General features: G+C 42.7%; 1 protein-coding gene across 4 annotated transcripts in view; it reads right to left on the bottom strand.

The window, feature by feature from the left end:
• CAP1 (cyclase associated actin cytoskeleton regulatory protein 1) overlaps positions 1-1,015 on the bottom strand; it is a 69,996-nt gene extending 68,981 nt beyond the window's left edge. Inside the window, exon 1 of one of the 4 annotated variants that reach the window (XM_033955675.1) lies at positions 860-1,015. The gene's annotated coding sequence lies outside the window, so the exon portion shown is untranslated. The other 3 variants (XM_033955678.1, XM_033955676.1, XM_033955677.1) reach the window with 3 other exon arrangements.
• Positions 1,016-15,586: the final 14,571 nt, after the last annotated feature.

The raw sequence follows: 15,586 nt of genomic DNA, 5'->3' as shown, positions 1-15,586 counted from the left end.
GAATGAAGCAATTTGAGATTATCTTTGATCATCAGGCCCCTAAAAAATATGTTGTGGGTTAGGTTTCTGTGTTTTCTGGGTTATTGCTGTTGTGAGGTTTTTTTTTTGTTTTTTTTTATTTATTAAGACTGCTTTTGTTATTCCCGAGAGTATGTCATGGTCTCTTGGCTTTGTGAACTACTTAGTACTTCAAGGTTGAAGCCATACACAAGTATCATTGTTATGTTACAATAGCTAGAGATAATATTGTAAAAGTAACTTAATTTTGAAAGCTGTTAACGAAATCAATGGAACATTTCCCTATAAGAAAGAGTCCCTTGTTCCAAGGGCTTAGGAAATTGACTGCACCTCTCACTTTAGCCAAATAATGAAACTGAAGCAGCAAAGGAAAATTTTAACAACGAAATACTTCCAACAGTATCACTTTATGGCAGCAATTTTAGATTTAAAATGTACTTAAAGTAAAAAGCTCAAAGTATTCTCTAACAAGCCTCAATTTCAGCACCTTTGGAGTACTTTAGAGTATGAATGCTGGTGTCTTTCAGGAAGCACCAGATGGCTTTTTTCAAGGTAGCCAAGGCTAGTTTCCAGACGCCACCGCTATGGCAACAAGCATCACTTTGATACTGTAAACTGTCCCCTCTGTACTTAGTGCCAAGATTCCATTTATGGGATGGATTAACCTCCCTCACCCAGCGCAGCTGCCAACTCACTGGTACGGTACCCACCTCCAGGTGCCACTGGCTACAACTGCGCGACTTCTCCCTCGTTGGGGGGTCTCGAGACAGAGTCAAGCCTCAGAGCCCTCAAACACACCGCCCTTTCCAGCCCCCAACGCGCGCCGCCGCACCCAACTCACCTCGCCTGTACTCTCCGACTCAGCCTTACTTCCGCCAGGAAGCTCGCAGCACGCTCAGCGTCTTCAAACACGCCACTTCCGCCCCCGACACGCCCTGCCGGTGCTACAGAAGGAAAAGAGCGCGCGATGAGCACGCCCTCAAGCAGGGGGGCGGAGTTTTCGTACCGCCAAAGAGCGCCTACCAGACTAGGGAGAGGCGTGGCTTCTCGGCAGCCACCATCCCTTTTTAGGCATTGAGAGTGTGCTGCGCTCTCTGATTGGCTGACGCGGCGCGCACTGAGCGCAATCCACAATTCAGAGAACTTTATTAGCATAAGGAAGTAGCAGCAGCACCGTCACAGCGAGGACTTCTCACCCCAAGGAAAGAAGGGAAAAGCTCGGGGCTACTAAACTACTCTCCCTCATTAAAGAGCTAATGAAGCAGCAGACAGATACATACTGAATTAGCAGTGGCATGGGGAGGGGGGCGGGGCAGAAGGCCCAGGGTCCTATCTTTGGGGGGGGGGGGCGTCACCACTTTTCCATCCTCCCACCCTCCCTTTCCCCATACTTTTTTGAGTCTGCCAGCGGGAGCAACTTCTCTGGCCTGCTGCTTGCACCAGGCTCCCTCTCGAGTCACTTGTGATTCTCCATGGACAAGCAGGATAGCAACAGCCACACATGTGGGTGACGTCAAATAATAATAACAGTTTATATACCACAGGACCGTGAAGTTCTATGCGGTTTACAATGATTAGAAATGCTTCAAATTGAGTAGAACTGACAAGTAAAACTAGTGAATTAAAGTGGGCAAGAGCAGCGATTGACCTTTAAGAGGTTCCGAACTCGTGTAATAGACTCCCTCCCTAACGAAACCATCGGAACCCTTCAGATATTTTCTAACCACCACCATGGTCAGATGCCAAATGAATCCTTCAGGACCCAAGATGCCATCAGATTCCTCCAATAAACGTCAACACCACTCAGACGAGGTGGAACATTGACATCATAGACATCGATCACGTCAGGAACACCCCCAGCCAGCAGACAGGAGCACATGCAGAAGCAGACACAACAATACTACATCGGGGGACTCAGATTCTGCTGCAAGCAGACAGAGCTCTCCATTTTATACTTGTTTCTTTTCAGACTAAAAGGAAGTGCACACAAAAGAGGAAGCACATCATTGCCTCCTCCACAGCATTTATCACTGTGTCCTCCATATCTCTCAGGCTATGAGATTTCTCCTTCAGACCCTTTGGTGTCAACTCCCTTACGGTAATCTCAACCTCAAATAGATTCTAAATTTACATCAAAGAGGTTAACACCACCTCAGCCTCATCCAGTATTCATTAAATTATGGAGGCAATTTTTAGAATCAAAGTATGGTTTGCAAGCTCCCAATGCAATTCAGGAAACTCAGTCAGCTCAGCAGCTTAAAACAATAACTCTGCAGCAAATTACTCCCTCATCAGCTGACTCACCACCATAGTCATCTGACCAAACAACTCTGAATGTATTATCAGGATCCGCCTGAGGATAGATATTTCCTATCCTTCATTTTTACTAGCGCTACCAACTTCTGACAAGCCAAACCCTAGAAATAAATACCTCAAAGCTTTGAAGTATTTGGAGGTCCCAAAAATGCTAATTGCATTACCTACCCATGAACATCTATTGGAACAACAGACAGCCATCTGGCAAGAGCCATTTACATCCCAGCCAATAAGAAGAGGAATAGACACAAAATATAAAGTCCAATCTGCATTGGGACACAATAAGCTTCAATTGTCTCATCAGCATTCGGTGGTGGTAGAATCTGCACTTAAATGTGTTAAAAGGACCCGTAATTTCTCTAATGCTCCTCCTGGATGTTGTTTCAAGAAAGGTTTTCCAAAATGTTATGCTGTTATCCTGCATTGCAAACCACCAATTTCGTATATCTCAATACCTATTTGAATTGCTTGAACAGTTGGAACAGTCATCTATTCTCCCAGACCTTTACGAGTGCATCAAATATCTGGTTCGCACTTCATCCGATGCATACGACACTGCTTCAAGAGCAGCTGCCATTGCTATTGCAGGAAGACATATGGCCTGGCTCCAATCATTGGACATCAGGGAGGATGCTCATGATAAACTAGCAAATGCACTATGCATTAGCAATGAGCTTTTGGGGAAAAAACTAAGGCGATATTTTCTAAAATAAAGGAAAATGATACTACTTTACAGACTCTAACACGAGAGTCATGGGGTCAGGAAGTGACATCAGAGGGAAAGCTTTGGCCAGAGGAGCTGCTCATGCTGGTGATTTAAAGAGATATGAAGGGAGGGCGTGGGGGTGCCGCTGCCCTGGGTTCTCCTACCCTCACTATGCCACTGACCTGTATATTATATACAATTTAAATTAATCGATTTGTTTAATATTATCCATTCCATGAACATCTGCGGGAGTGACGCAACTAAATCTCCCTTAAATTCATGACCCTACCTTTTACTAAGCTGGATCAAGCACCTAACACAGAGCTTACTGTGTAGTAGACTAGCACAGGCCACAGTGCTGTCTCGTGACTTAGAGCACCACTGTAGGCAGGATCCAGGTGTTATTTGGGCAGAGGTGTGGGCAGACTTGATGGGCCATTTGGCCTTTATCTGCCATCATGTTTCTATGTAGGTCTTTACCACTTGCTAGCTGTCCTGACTGCCAATAATGCAACTGAACTTACTGCCATCTCAAAGGAGACAATAAGTTCAGCTGCACTCTTGGCAGTCCATTAGCACAGCAGTTCCAGGTGAAGTGCCACAATGGCATAGCGTTAGCACTTCTGATCCTTTGCCTGACATCAGCCCTCTCCTCTCTTCCCTGACAACATCCAAGTTCCTCAATCTCCATTCCCAACATTGTCTAAGTCAAGACTCCTGATCCCCTCCCCAACATATTCCAAGCCCACAACCTCTTTCCTCGCATCACCTTGTCCCCAACAATGTGAAGGGACCCAATCTATTCCCTGGAAACCAAGCCCTGACCATTCAGACCTCTACCCTCCTTCACTCCCAACTCTCCCCTGAGGCCTTCATTAGGAGTTCTGGGGCCCCAGGTGGCAGTGATTGCCAATGAACCCTAGCAATAGTCTCATGATACTATCTCTGGGTATTTCATCACGATGAAGAACTAGTGGCTTGTTGGTCTAGGGCAGGGGTCAGCAATTCCGGTCCTCAAGAGCTGGAGCCAGGTCAGGTTTTCAGGATATCCACAATAAATATGCATGAGATAGATTTGCAACTCAAGGAGGTAGTGCATGCAAATCCATCTCATACTAAACTAAACCTTAAGTTTATATACCGCATCTTCTCCACGGAAGTGGAGCTCGGCACGGTTTACAAGAACTTAAAATATAAGAAGAGAAAGGAAAAGGTTTACATGAGCTTATATATAGAATGGAAGAGTAAGGGGGAAAATAGAATTACATGTTAGAGAAGAGCCAAGTTTTCAGTTGCTTGCGGAATAGTTGGAGAGAGCCCAGGTTCTGCAACGGGATAGTAAGGTCGTTCCAGAGACCTGTGATTTTGAAGTTTCAAGTTTATTAAAATATTTGTTATACTGCTTATTCAAATTTCTAGGCGGTGGTACAGCAATAATAAAAAGGAGTCTTTAAAAGTAACAAAACATTTTGGAATTAAAATATTAAAAACAAGACAGTGTTAATTTAGTAGACGCTGACAAAGAACAAGTAAGTTAACTACACACAAATGGGAAAGAGGGAAGAACTACAATATTTAAATAAAGCACACATTAAGGGTAAAAACAATAGGTGGGGAAAAAGATTTTCCCAGTTTACCTGCATAGAAAATACCGCGTAGAGAGGGGAAGGATAGTTTATATCTTTGGGCGGGTCTGGTGGAGTCAGGACTCGAGGAGTTAAAGGATAGTGGGATTAGGGGAGGAAGGATGCCGTGAATGTTCTTAAAAGCCAGGCAGGAGCATTTTTAATGGATTCTGGAAATCACTGGGAGCCAGTGAAGATTGGACAAGAGTGGGGAGACATGGCTGCAGTATTCTGGATAAGCTGGAGTCTTTGAAGACTTTTTTTTGTTAGGCATAAGTAAATGGCATTGCAGTAGTCAAGTTTGGAGAGGATGATGAATTGGACGATGACGGCAAAATGTTTTGGCTCCGGCTCTCGAGGACCGGAACTGCTGACCCCTGGTCTAGGGCAGGGGTCGGCAACCTTTTTATTTATTTAGTTTTCTATCCCATCCTCCTCAAAGAGCTCAGAACGGATTACATACGTAATATACAGTTAACAGATTACAATTTTCTATAGTTAAAGTACCAGTTTTTTCCAGTAAAAGTTTTTATCCTAACTCAGGGATAGGCAATTCCAGTCCTCGAGAGCCGGAGCCAGGTCAGGTTTTCAGGATATCCACAATGAATATGTATGAGATGGATTTGCATGCACTGCCTCCTTGAGATGCAAATCTATCTCGTGCATATTTATTGTGGATATCCTGAAAACCCGACCTGGCTCCGGCTCTCGCAGACCGGAATTGCCTACCCCTGTCCTAACTCAACACATATTAGGGATCTAATATCAATATACATAATATACAGTTTGCAGGTTGCAATTTGCCATAGTTACAGTGAAAGGTTTTTCAATACAAGGTTTTATCCTAACATGACAAAGAGCTATTTTATCCTAAATGTCTGACCCAAAATTTATAAAAAGAGTTGCAATGGGTAGAGGAGGTTTGAGATATTCCAGGTCTCTCTTCTCTCCCCTCCAACCCCTTGCAGGTCTCTGTACCTCTCGTTCTTCTTATCGCTCCCTCTCCCCCAACCCATAGCCAAGGCTCTCTCCCCTCTCCAGGCCCCGATCCTTTGATCTTCCTCTCAATCCCACAATTCCCCCTCCCTTCAAGGGCCTACTTAGGTACCAAGTTCAGCAGAGGATCTTCAGGGCAGGAGCAAAGGCCCTGTCCTTGGCTGCTCAACCCCACAATGCCCCTGCCCCCCTCCACTCCAACACGTGTATATACACCCCCCAGGACTTACTGAGGTACCTGATGGTCCAGCGGGGGTCTCCGTGGCAGGAGCACAGCCCTCTAGCTCGCTTCCTTGTGGCTGCCTTCTAAAATGGCTGCCCTGACCTTTTGAGGCTGCTTACGGCATTTCCTGTAGTGCCGGGAGAGGTCAAGGCAGACATTTTAGAAGGCAGGAGTGAGAGGGCCGCACTGCTGCTACGAAGACCAATGCTGGACCACCAGGTACTTTGGTAGGTCTGGAGGGCCTATCTATAGAAGAGCCACAGCCATAAGGGAAAAGAGACACAGGTTGCCGACTCCTGGTCTAGGTTAATGATTCTTTGGGTGTAAGAGGTCCTATGGAGGGGCATGCCAGGGTACCAGTCAGACTTTTAAGTGAGCTATCAGGCAAAATATTGGGTTTCTGCAGGTTCTTGTGACCTGGATTGGCCACTATGGAAGCAGGATACTGGACTTGATGGATCACTGGTCTGACGCAGTATATTCTTATATAGTTATGCTGCTAGTTTTATATATGTAGTTGTGTTATCTTAATAGGTGTGTTTCCATTCTACAGCACTGAATGGTTAAAGTGATTCGTGGGCTGTGACCCCAGTGGATGCCCCATAGAAGAAAAAGGATGTGTATTTAGTTCACCAAAGTAATTGTGAGTCGAAAAGTGATATCTCCATCCAAGAGAACTAAAAGAGTTGGAAGGCAAATTTCATAATCCAGGAACAAAGATAAATTTACTAGGCTTCCCCATCCAGTACTCAAAAGTTGCATGTTATCTTTAGAAGTGAAAGAAAAATATGATCTTATAGAGGTATTTTCTGAATAGGGTTTTGATTCATGACACTGCAACCAACATTTTTGGAACCACTGTATCCTCCCTCACAGAGACAAGAGTGACTCCAGTCTCCATCAACTTTTCAGACAGCTGTGTGAGCATCCTGATTCACATGGGAGGAACAGTGAATCTTTGGCTGTAGTATGCTAGTAGTGCCCTAGGCCTATGACTCAAAGCCAGCAGTTACATCAGATTATGCACCTTGAGTAGTTGGACCTAAGCACAGAACTGGGCAGAGCTTTGGATTCTTGCCCAGAAATAGCTAAGGAGAAAAAATTTTTTTAGATTGAATTAGGTTGGGCAGATTGGATGGACTATTCAGGTCTTTATCTGCCGTCATCTACTATGTTACTATGACGTGTAACTTGACTGACAGGAGGCATTTCCTAAGCAGGTCAATAAAGAAGTGTAGCTCTAGATTCCTCTTTATCAATGAAAAGTGAACAGTTTATGTAAGGAAATCCTTTTTAAACTGAGACGTTTAAGATCTTCCTTTTTAATCCAGAACATTTTTAAATATTCCCCCTCTTTTACTAAGTTGTGCTATGCTTTTTAGCGCACGGTAAATAGCACATGCTAAACGCTAACGCGTGTATGTTATCCTATAGACATGTTAGTGGTTAGCGCACCTTTGTAAAAGAGGGCCATTGTTTCAGGCAATATCCTCACAACTAGACTCTTTTAACATATTGTATTTGAGAGACAGTCAAATCTCATCATTTTTGGGGGTTTGTTTTGCAAAAAAACAAATGACCTTAGTTTGCCTTTATGCAGGTCTATCCTGTGCACTAACGCCATTTGTACTGTGGCCATAAAATGGACTAGTTTCAATGATACATCTGAATGTTTTTGATTGTCCTATAGAACAGTTCATAAAAATATTGGGAGTGACTTTAGATCAACACCTTACCTTTGAACACACAGGAAATGTTTCTCAGTTCTTTGGAAACTCTGAACCATTAAGAAATATTTGGATACAGCTTCCTTTCGATTGTAAGTTCAATCAACAATACTGAATATCCTTGATTATTGTAATATAATCTACCTGGGTGCCTATAAGAATATCTTCAAAAAACTAAGAGTGGTTCAAAATAGAGAATCAGAAACAAAGAATGGGATTGTCAGATGAGTTTGTGGACACTTTTTTAGTGCACATCATTCTTTTTTGGACAATCCCATTCTTTGTTTCTGGTATTTTATTTGTGGTTTCAAAATAGAGAATGACACGGTGGCTGTTACCCGCGGGTAGCCATGGGTAACCTGCCAAAACGGTGAGGAAAAACCTGTGTTCACCGTGGCTACGGGGACAAGGCCCGCAGTTAAGGGAGGGAACGCGTGCGGTCACCTATCGCGCTCCCTCCCTACTGCCGCCGCTGAGTTGAAACAGCTCCCTTTCTCCCTCCCTGCCCCTTACCTTCGAGGCCGCAAGTCTAAATTGCCTTCTTACAGCAGCCGGAGCCTTGAAGCTGCGTGTAGCTGCCGTAAAAGTCATCTCTGATGCAACCGGAAGTTGCAACAGAGACGATCTTTATGGCAGCCATATGCAACTACAACGCTCCGGCTTCTGTAAGAAGGCAGTTTAGACATCGGCCACAGGTAAAGGCAGGGAGGATTGTTGGATCGGGCCTGTTGTCTGGGGGGGGGGTTGGTGTGTGAAAGCGCCACGAAGGTAAGGGGCAGGGAGGAGGAAATGTGGAGTGGAGAGGAAAAGACGTTGAAGGGAAATGGGTAAAACAGAGTGGGGAGAAGGACGCTGAAAGGACATGGGGAAGACAGAGGGGGGGAGAAGGACGCTGAAAGGACATGGGGGGGGAGAAGGACGCTGAAAGCACATGGGGAAGACAGGGTGGGAGAAGGATGCTGAAAGCACATGGGGAAGACAGAGGGGGGAGAAGGACACTGACAGGACATGGGGAAGACACAGGGGGAAGAAGAACGCTGAAAGTACATGGGGAAGACAGGAGGGAGAAGGACGCTGAAAGCACATGGGGAAGACAGAGGGGGGAGAAGGACGCTGAAAGCACATGGGGGAGAAGGACGCTGAAAGGACATGGAGAAGACAGAGGGGGGAGAAGAATGCTGAAAGCACATGGGGAAGACAGAGGGGGAGGACACTGATAGGACAAGGGGAAGACAGAGCGGGGAGAAGGACGCTGAAAGTACATGGGGAAAACAGAGGGGGGAGAAGGATGCTGAAAGCACATGGGGAAGACAGAGTGGGAGAAGACGCTGAAGGGAAATGGGGAAGAGAGAGTGGGGAGAAGATGCCAGACTATGGGGGGAGCGGAGGGAAGAAGATGGGTGCCAGACCAATTTGGAAGGGGGGTAGAAAGGGAGAGGCACAGTAATAGAGCAAATGGAAGACGCAGAGAGAAGACAGACAGTGGATGGAAGGAATTGAATGAGAAGATGAGGAAAGCAGAAACCAGACAACAAAGGTAGAAAAAATTTTCTATTTTTTTTTCTCTTTAGGATAAAGTAGTATATTAGTTGTGTTGATAAAAATTTATAAACAAAGTCCTGCCAGCTGAACATCTCTTTCTCCAGTTCAGCAGCCAGAACTTTGATTTATAAGGAAGGAATAAGCTAAATATTGCAGTACTGAGGCTTGTATGGATGTTGCGGGGACGGGGCGGTGAATGGGATGGCAGTGATGGTGATGGGGCGGTGAAGGGAACGGTGGGCCGGGGACGGTGCAGTGACGGGGACAGATTTTTTTCCCCGTGTCATTCTCTAATTCAAAACACTGCTGTCCGACTGATTTTTGGTCTGATAAAATGAGAGCGTTCAATCTTAGTGACTGCCACAACATAGCTACAATCATAAGTCCCGTGCAAGAACCCGTTTTAAGATCCTGAAGAAGCTGACTGAAAAGCGGTGAAACAGGCCCCATTGATGATGTAGTGCGGGTAGTTCTGAAAGTACAGATTGAGCTGCTAAAGATTAAGATAAGTGGCATAAAGTTTTTTTCTGCACGGGACTTATGTTGTGGCAGTCACTAAGATTGAACGCAAATGCCATCTATATATTCATATATTTACTCAAACATTGACTCACTTATTTGTATGGTGTTTGGAAAATATTGAAAAATTTTAAGGCCAGTTATTTTTGGACAACATAATTGTGAAAGAGACCAACAACCCACTTGCAATCAAAGGAGAATCCATCTGACCCTCAGTGTGGTACATCGGAGATCTTTCCTTCACTTAGGTCTCTATATGCTGTAGTTGATCTTTTGCTTCCAGATCTTTTGTATTTAGTTGGTTGACTCATACGATTTTCCATTTATTTGTTTGATTCTTCATAGCATTAATGGTAAAACATTAGCACATGGCCCCAAACTAAATAATAATAATAATTTATTCTTATATACCGCCAGACCACGAATGGTTCTAGGCGGTTCACAGCAAATAAGGCTGAAAATCCAGCGAATATACAGTTAAAAAGATACATCAATTTCTAGAATGTACACAATACATGTTGTATTTAAAAAGCATTAGGAAGCTTGGGTTACAAATTTGTCAAATAGTTGTGTCTTTAATAGTTTTCTAAAGAACTAATAGGATGAGACTCCTGGCATGACTTTGCCAAACCAGGCGTTCATTTTGGCTGCCTGGAAAGAGAAAGTTCTCTCGAGAAATTTCTTCAAATGACATGACTTGACAGTAGGATATGTGAATAACTGGACTCTACGTGTGGGCTTATTGGAGTGATTTAAAGAGAAATGAGGTAACCTGGGGACATACCGAAGATTGATTTGAAGCAAATACATGCGAATTTGAATAAAACTCTAGCCTCAATCAGTAGCCAGTATAATTTTTGGTAATAAGGAGTAATATGCTCCCATTTTTTCAGACCAAAAATCAGTCAGACAGCAGTGTTTTGAACCACTCTTAGTTTTTGAAGATTTTCTTATAGGCACCCAGGTAGATTATATTACTTTTTTTTAAAATTCTTTATTCAGTTTTAACTCTTGCAACAAGTGTATAAAATTCAATCAGATAATTCGTACAAATCACTTATTCGTACAAAACAATTATTGTCAAATGCGTATAAAAAAGACCCCTCCCCCACCCATCCCATTCATCAGGAATAAACCCATTAAATCACATAATATACCTCCCCATCCCCACATTAAATATAGTCCTATGTAATAAAAAGGTGTCCAAGGTGTCAAGGATACTCAGTATCAATGACTGAACTAACAAACGAAAGGAAGCTGTATCAAAACATTTCTTAATGGTTCGGAGTTTCCAAAGAACTGAGAAACATTTCTTGTGTGTTGTTCTAAGGTAAGGTGTTGATCTAAAGTCACTCCCAATATTTTTATGAACTGTTCTACAGGATAGTCAAAATCTTGTCAAACGAACCTGATTGAATTGATTGGGTGACCAGAGAGCTGGATCGAGGACATATGCTACATGTAATTTACTTAGATTTCAGCAAAGCCTTTGGCACGGTTCCTCGTAGGAGGTTCTTGAACAAACTTGAAGGGCTGAAGTTAGGACCCAAAGTGGAGAACTGGATTAGAAACCGGTTGACGGACAGACGCCAGAGGGTGGTGGTTAATGGAAGTCACTCGGAGGAAGGAAAGGTGAGTAGTGGAGTCCCTCAGGGTTCGGTGCTGGGGCCGATCCTGTTCAATATGTTTGCGAGTGACATTACTGAAGGGTTAGAAGGAAAGGTTTGCTTTATTGCTGATGATACCAAGATTTGTAACAGAGTAGACACCAAGGAGGGAGTGGAAAACATGAAAAAGGATCTACAAAACTTAGAGGAATGGTCTAATATCTGGCAACTAAAATTCAGTGCAAAGAAATGCAAAGTAATGCATTTGGGGATTAATAATCGGAAGGAGCCGTATATTCTGGGAGGTGAGAGGCTGATATGCACAGATGGGGAGAGGGACCTTGGGGTGATAATGTCAGAAGATCTAAAGGCGAAAAAAACAGTGCTACAAGGCGGTGGCTGCTGCCAGAAGGATGCTGGGCTGTATAAAGAGAGGTGTAACCAGTAGAAGTACTAAGGTATTGATGCCCCTGTACAAGTCGTTGGTGAGACCCCCACTTGGAGTATTGTGTTCAGTTTTGAAGACCGTATCTGGCAAAGGACACAACAAAAAGGCTTGAAGTAGTGCAGAGGAGGGCAATAAAAATGAGAGGAGGTTTGCGCCAAAAGACATATGAGGAGAGACTGGAAGCCCTGAATATTTATACCTACCTTAGAGGAAAGGAGGGACAGGGGAGATATGATTCTTGTACAATCCCTCTGGAGGCTGAACTCGTGGGTTGTGCATCTATTTCAGCCTTGGCTGCAAAACTTAGAAATAAAACCAACCTCCTCTGTGGACATTCCCCTTGAAGCTCAGTTTGTTTCTGCAGTCTTGCTGAGAACTTCTAGTTTCTTCTGCTCATGATTTTATTTCTCAGTTTCTAGTCTTTTGTTTTCTTCGGTGCTGCAGGTATTGCCCAAGCAATGCAGATTCACTCTGAGAGTGTTCCTTCGGTGGGCAGACTTTTCCTTAAAGATTGTCTGCTTCTGGAGGGTGCTCTGTAAGCTTAAACTGCAGTATTTTTAATTATTGTAGCTCTCTGGACAGCAGTGCTGTCTTGTCTCTCTCTGTAGAGCTCTGTGGTTTAATTTAGGACAGAGAAAAGGCTGCCTTAAAACTGTATACTGTATATTCTCTGTCCGTTGAGCTGCCAGTTGTAAGCATTTGCCATGAAAATTCAGCACTCCTTGCTCTCTGGAGAGCAGCATTGAATATAAGTAATGTATTTAAAGGCATCGGTCAGCATTTAAAGAACCTCCTTTGAGCATTAACCCAATATAATTTCTCAGCTAGTCTGTAAAGCAGACACTTATTCACAGCCAGACCCATGGCAATAATATGTGTACATGAATTTAAAGGGTAGATCGGTAAACGTGTTATTTAAAACATGGGGATCATTAGAAATAACAAAGTGAACAACAGAATTATCAAACAATCAGGCACATTCCATAGGGTAGCTCTCATAAGATAATCTGAGTTGGCATACATATCAATGTATAAGGAGTCAATCATTAGGAATCACAGATTGTATATAGGACTTTAGAGGAGACCATTGTAAGGACACCTTCCTCAGCATACCATATTTTTCTGCTTTGGCCAGTTCACATTTTTGGTGATATAATACTGAATTCCACCACGCTTGTATATTAAGAGATTGAGAAGATTTCCAATGAGATAATATAATCTTTTGTGCAACAATCAGTAAAATATCAAAAAGCTTTTTATGGAGATCTTCTAATATAACGTATGGAGAATGAGACTTGAATATAACAACTGACAATGATATATTAGACGTTACATGAAAAATCTTTTGTACAATTCTCCAGATTTCTTTACAGAACTGTAGAGCAGTGTTTCTCAACTCGGTCCTGAAGTGCCCCCTTGCCAGTCAGGTTTTCAGGATATCCACAATGAATATGCATCAACTTGATTTGCATACAGTGCCTCCATTATATGCAAATTTCTTTCATGAACATTCTAATCTAATCTAATCTAAACCTTAGGTTTGTATACCGCATCATCTCTACATTCGTAAAGCTTGACACGGTTAACAAGAGTTAGGGTAGAAAGGACCTCCAGTATAGGGAAGAGGAAAAATGAGGAGAAAATTTAGGACTAGATTAACCAGAGAGGGAGGAGGAGTTACATTTTTGAGAATAACCAGGTTTTCAGATGTTTACGGAAGAGTTGGAGGGAACTCAGATTCCTAAGAGGGGAGGTAAGGTTGTTCCAGAGCTGAGTGATTCTGAAAGGGAGGGAAGAACCTAGTTTTCCTACAAGGGAAACGCCTTTTAGAGAGGGAAAGGAAAGTTTCAGTTTTTGGGTGGATCTGGCGGAATTGGGGTTAGAGGAGTTCCAAGAAAGAGGAATGAAGGGAGGGAGGATACCATGTAGGATCTTGAAAGTGAGGCAGGCACATTTGAAGTGGACTCTGGAGATTATCGGAAGCCAGTGGAGCTTGGACAAAAGATATCCTGAAAACCTGACTGGCAAGAGGGGCACTCCAGGATCGAGTTGAGAAACACTGCTGTAGAGTATAGGAACATTCATATATGTAATAAAAGTACTCCAGCATTTATATTACGTAGATTTGTTGGGAGTAGTCCAGGAAGTGATAGTTTATGAGGGGTCCATAACATTGATTGTAATGTATTGGCTGAGGAAAGAGGTCTCATGGTTTTCTAAGGCACACATGTCAAATACAAGGCCCGGGGGCTGAATCCAGCCCGCCTGGCCATTTTATGTGGCTTGCGGTGACTGTGCTGCATATAAGTGCCTGACTGTGCAGCCCCAGTCCCGGTGGTGCTCCAAGTGTTTGAACGTGCTCCCCCACTCCCAGCAGTACTCCAAGCTCCTCACTATGCTGTCTCAGGATCCATTTGCAGGCCCCAGTCCCAATGTGACAGCTAGGTTGGAGCAGGGCACTCCACACAAGTGCCTGACCATGCCACAGGTATCTGAGGATGAGGAAGGATCTATACTTCTACTAATATTAAGTATCTTTTATTAATACTAAGTAATTTTTATTTAAGTCTGCGACTTAGCCCATGTTTTAGATTTCGGCCCCTTATGTGATTGAGTTTGACACCCCTGGAGTAACCACGATCACATTGCCATATTTTTGCAGATCTTTGGAAGAAGTCAAGTTGTTGGAGATGAACATTTTATATAAAGCTGATGCTGTATGACCAATGAGTAATAAAGTCATCACCAAGGCATATACTGTATAGTGGGGATGCAATCATAAGCACATAAGCAATGCCTCTGCCGGGTCAGACCTGAGGTCCATCGTGCCCAGCAGTCCGCTCACGCGGCGGCCCAACAGGTCCAGAACCTGCGTAATAATCCTCTATCTATACCCCTCTATCCCCTTTTCCAACAGGAAATTGTCCAATCCTTTCTTAAACCCCAATCATGAAGATTGATAAGCAAAAAATTGTTATGAAAACAATGTTGTAGTTGTAACCATTTATAAAAATTCTTGTTGGAAAGAGAGTATTTGGATTGAAGTTCTGAAAATGACAGTAAATATTTAATAATAATAATAACTTTATTCTTTTATACCGCCATAACCAAAAGTTCTAGGCGGTTTACACTAAAAAGAGCTGAACAAACAGTGAAATACAATAATACAGTAAAAAATACAAATATTTATCAAATAGAATTTCAATAATAAAACTCACTAAGTAATAAACTTATCGAACAAAGTGGTCTTAATTAATTTCCGAAAACACCAATAGGATAACATAGCTTGCTGAATACATTTACCTAACCAAGATTGTTGCCTTCCAGCTTGAAATGCTAGGGTCCTATCTAAGACCATTAATTTTTGGATAAGCAAATAAGTAGAAGTTTCTAGTTTCTCTTGATGATCTATGCAACACAAAATGAGGAAAAAGGTAAGCTGGAGACAATCCCGATATCAGCTTAAAGCAGATACAGGAAAATCTGAATAGTACTCTTGTCTCTGAAGTAAACAATAATATGGACTAATATGGTCATTCTTTTTTAAACCAAAAATCAATCGAACAGCTGTATTCTGAATTATCCTTAATTTCCTTAGAATTTTTTTGGGTGCTCCTAAATAGATGATGTTACAATAGTCTAAAATAGATAAAACTAATGCCTGCACCAATAGTCTGAACGATAAAGGATCAAAACATTTTTTTATGGTTCTTAATTTCCACAATGTGAGTTGAGAAGATCTATGAATGTAAGAATGCCCTTATCAATCCATGTTTGCTGTATGTTAGGTAACCTTTTGAAAATCAATTCAATATCTTGGCAAAATAAATAAAACAAAGGGTATAGAACACGCATGAAC

The sequence above is a fragment of the Geotrypetes seraphini genome, chromosome 8 (assembly GCF_902459505.1).
Source record: "Geotrypetes seraphini chromosome 8, aGeoSer1.1, whole genome shotgun sequence".
In the NCBI taxonomy this organism is placed as follows: Eukaryota; Metazoa; Chordata; class Amphibia; order Gymnophiona; family Dermophiidae; genus Geotrypetes; species Geotrypetes seraphini.
Note: the sequence above shows the minus strand (reverse complement) of the source record. Positions and strands in the feature narration are given on the sequence as shown.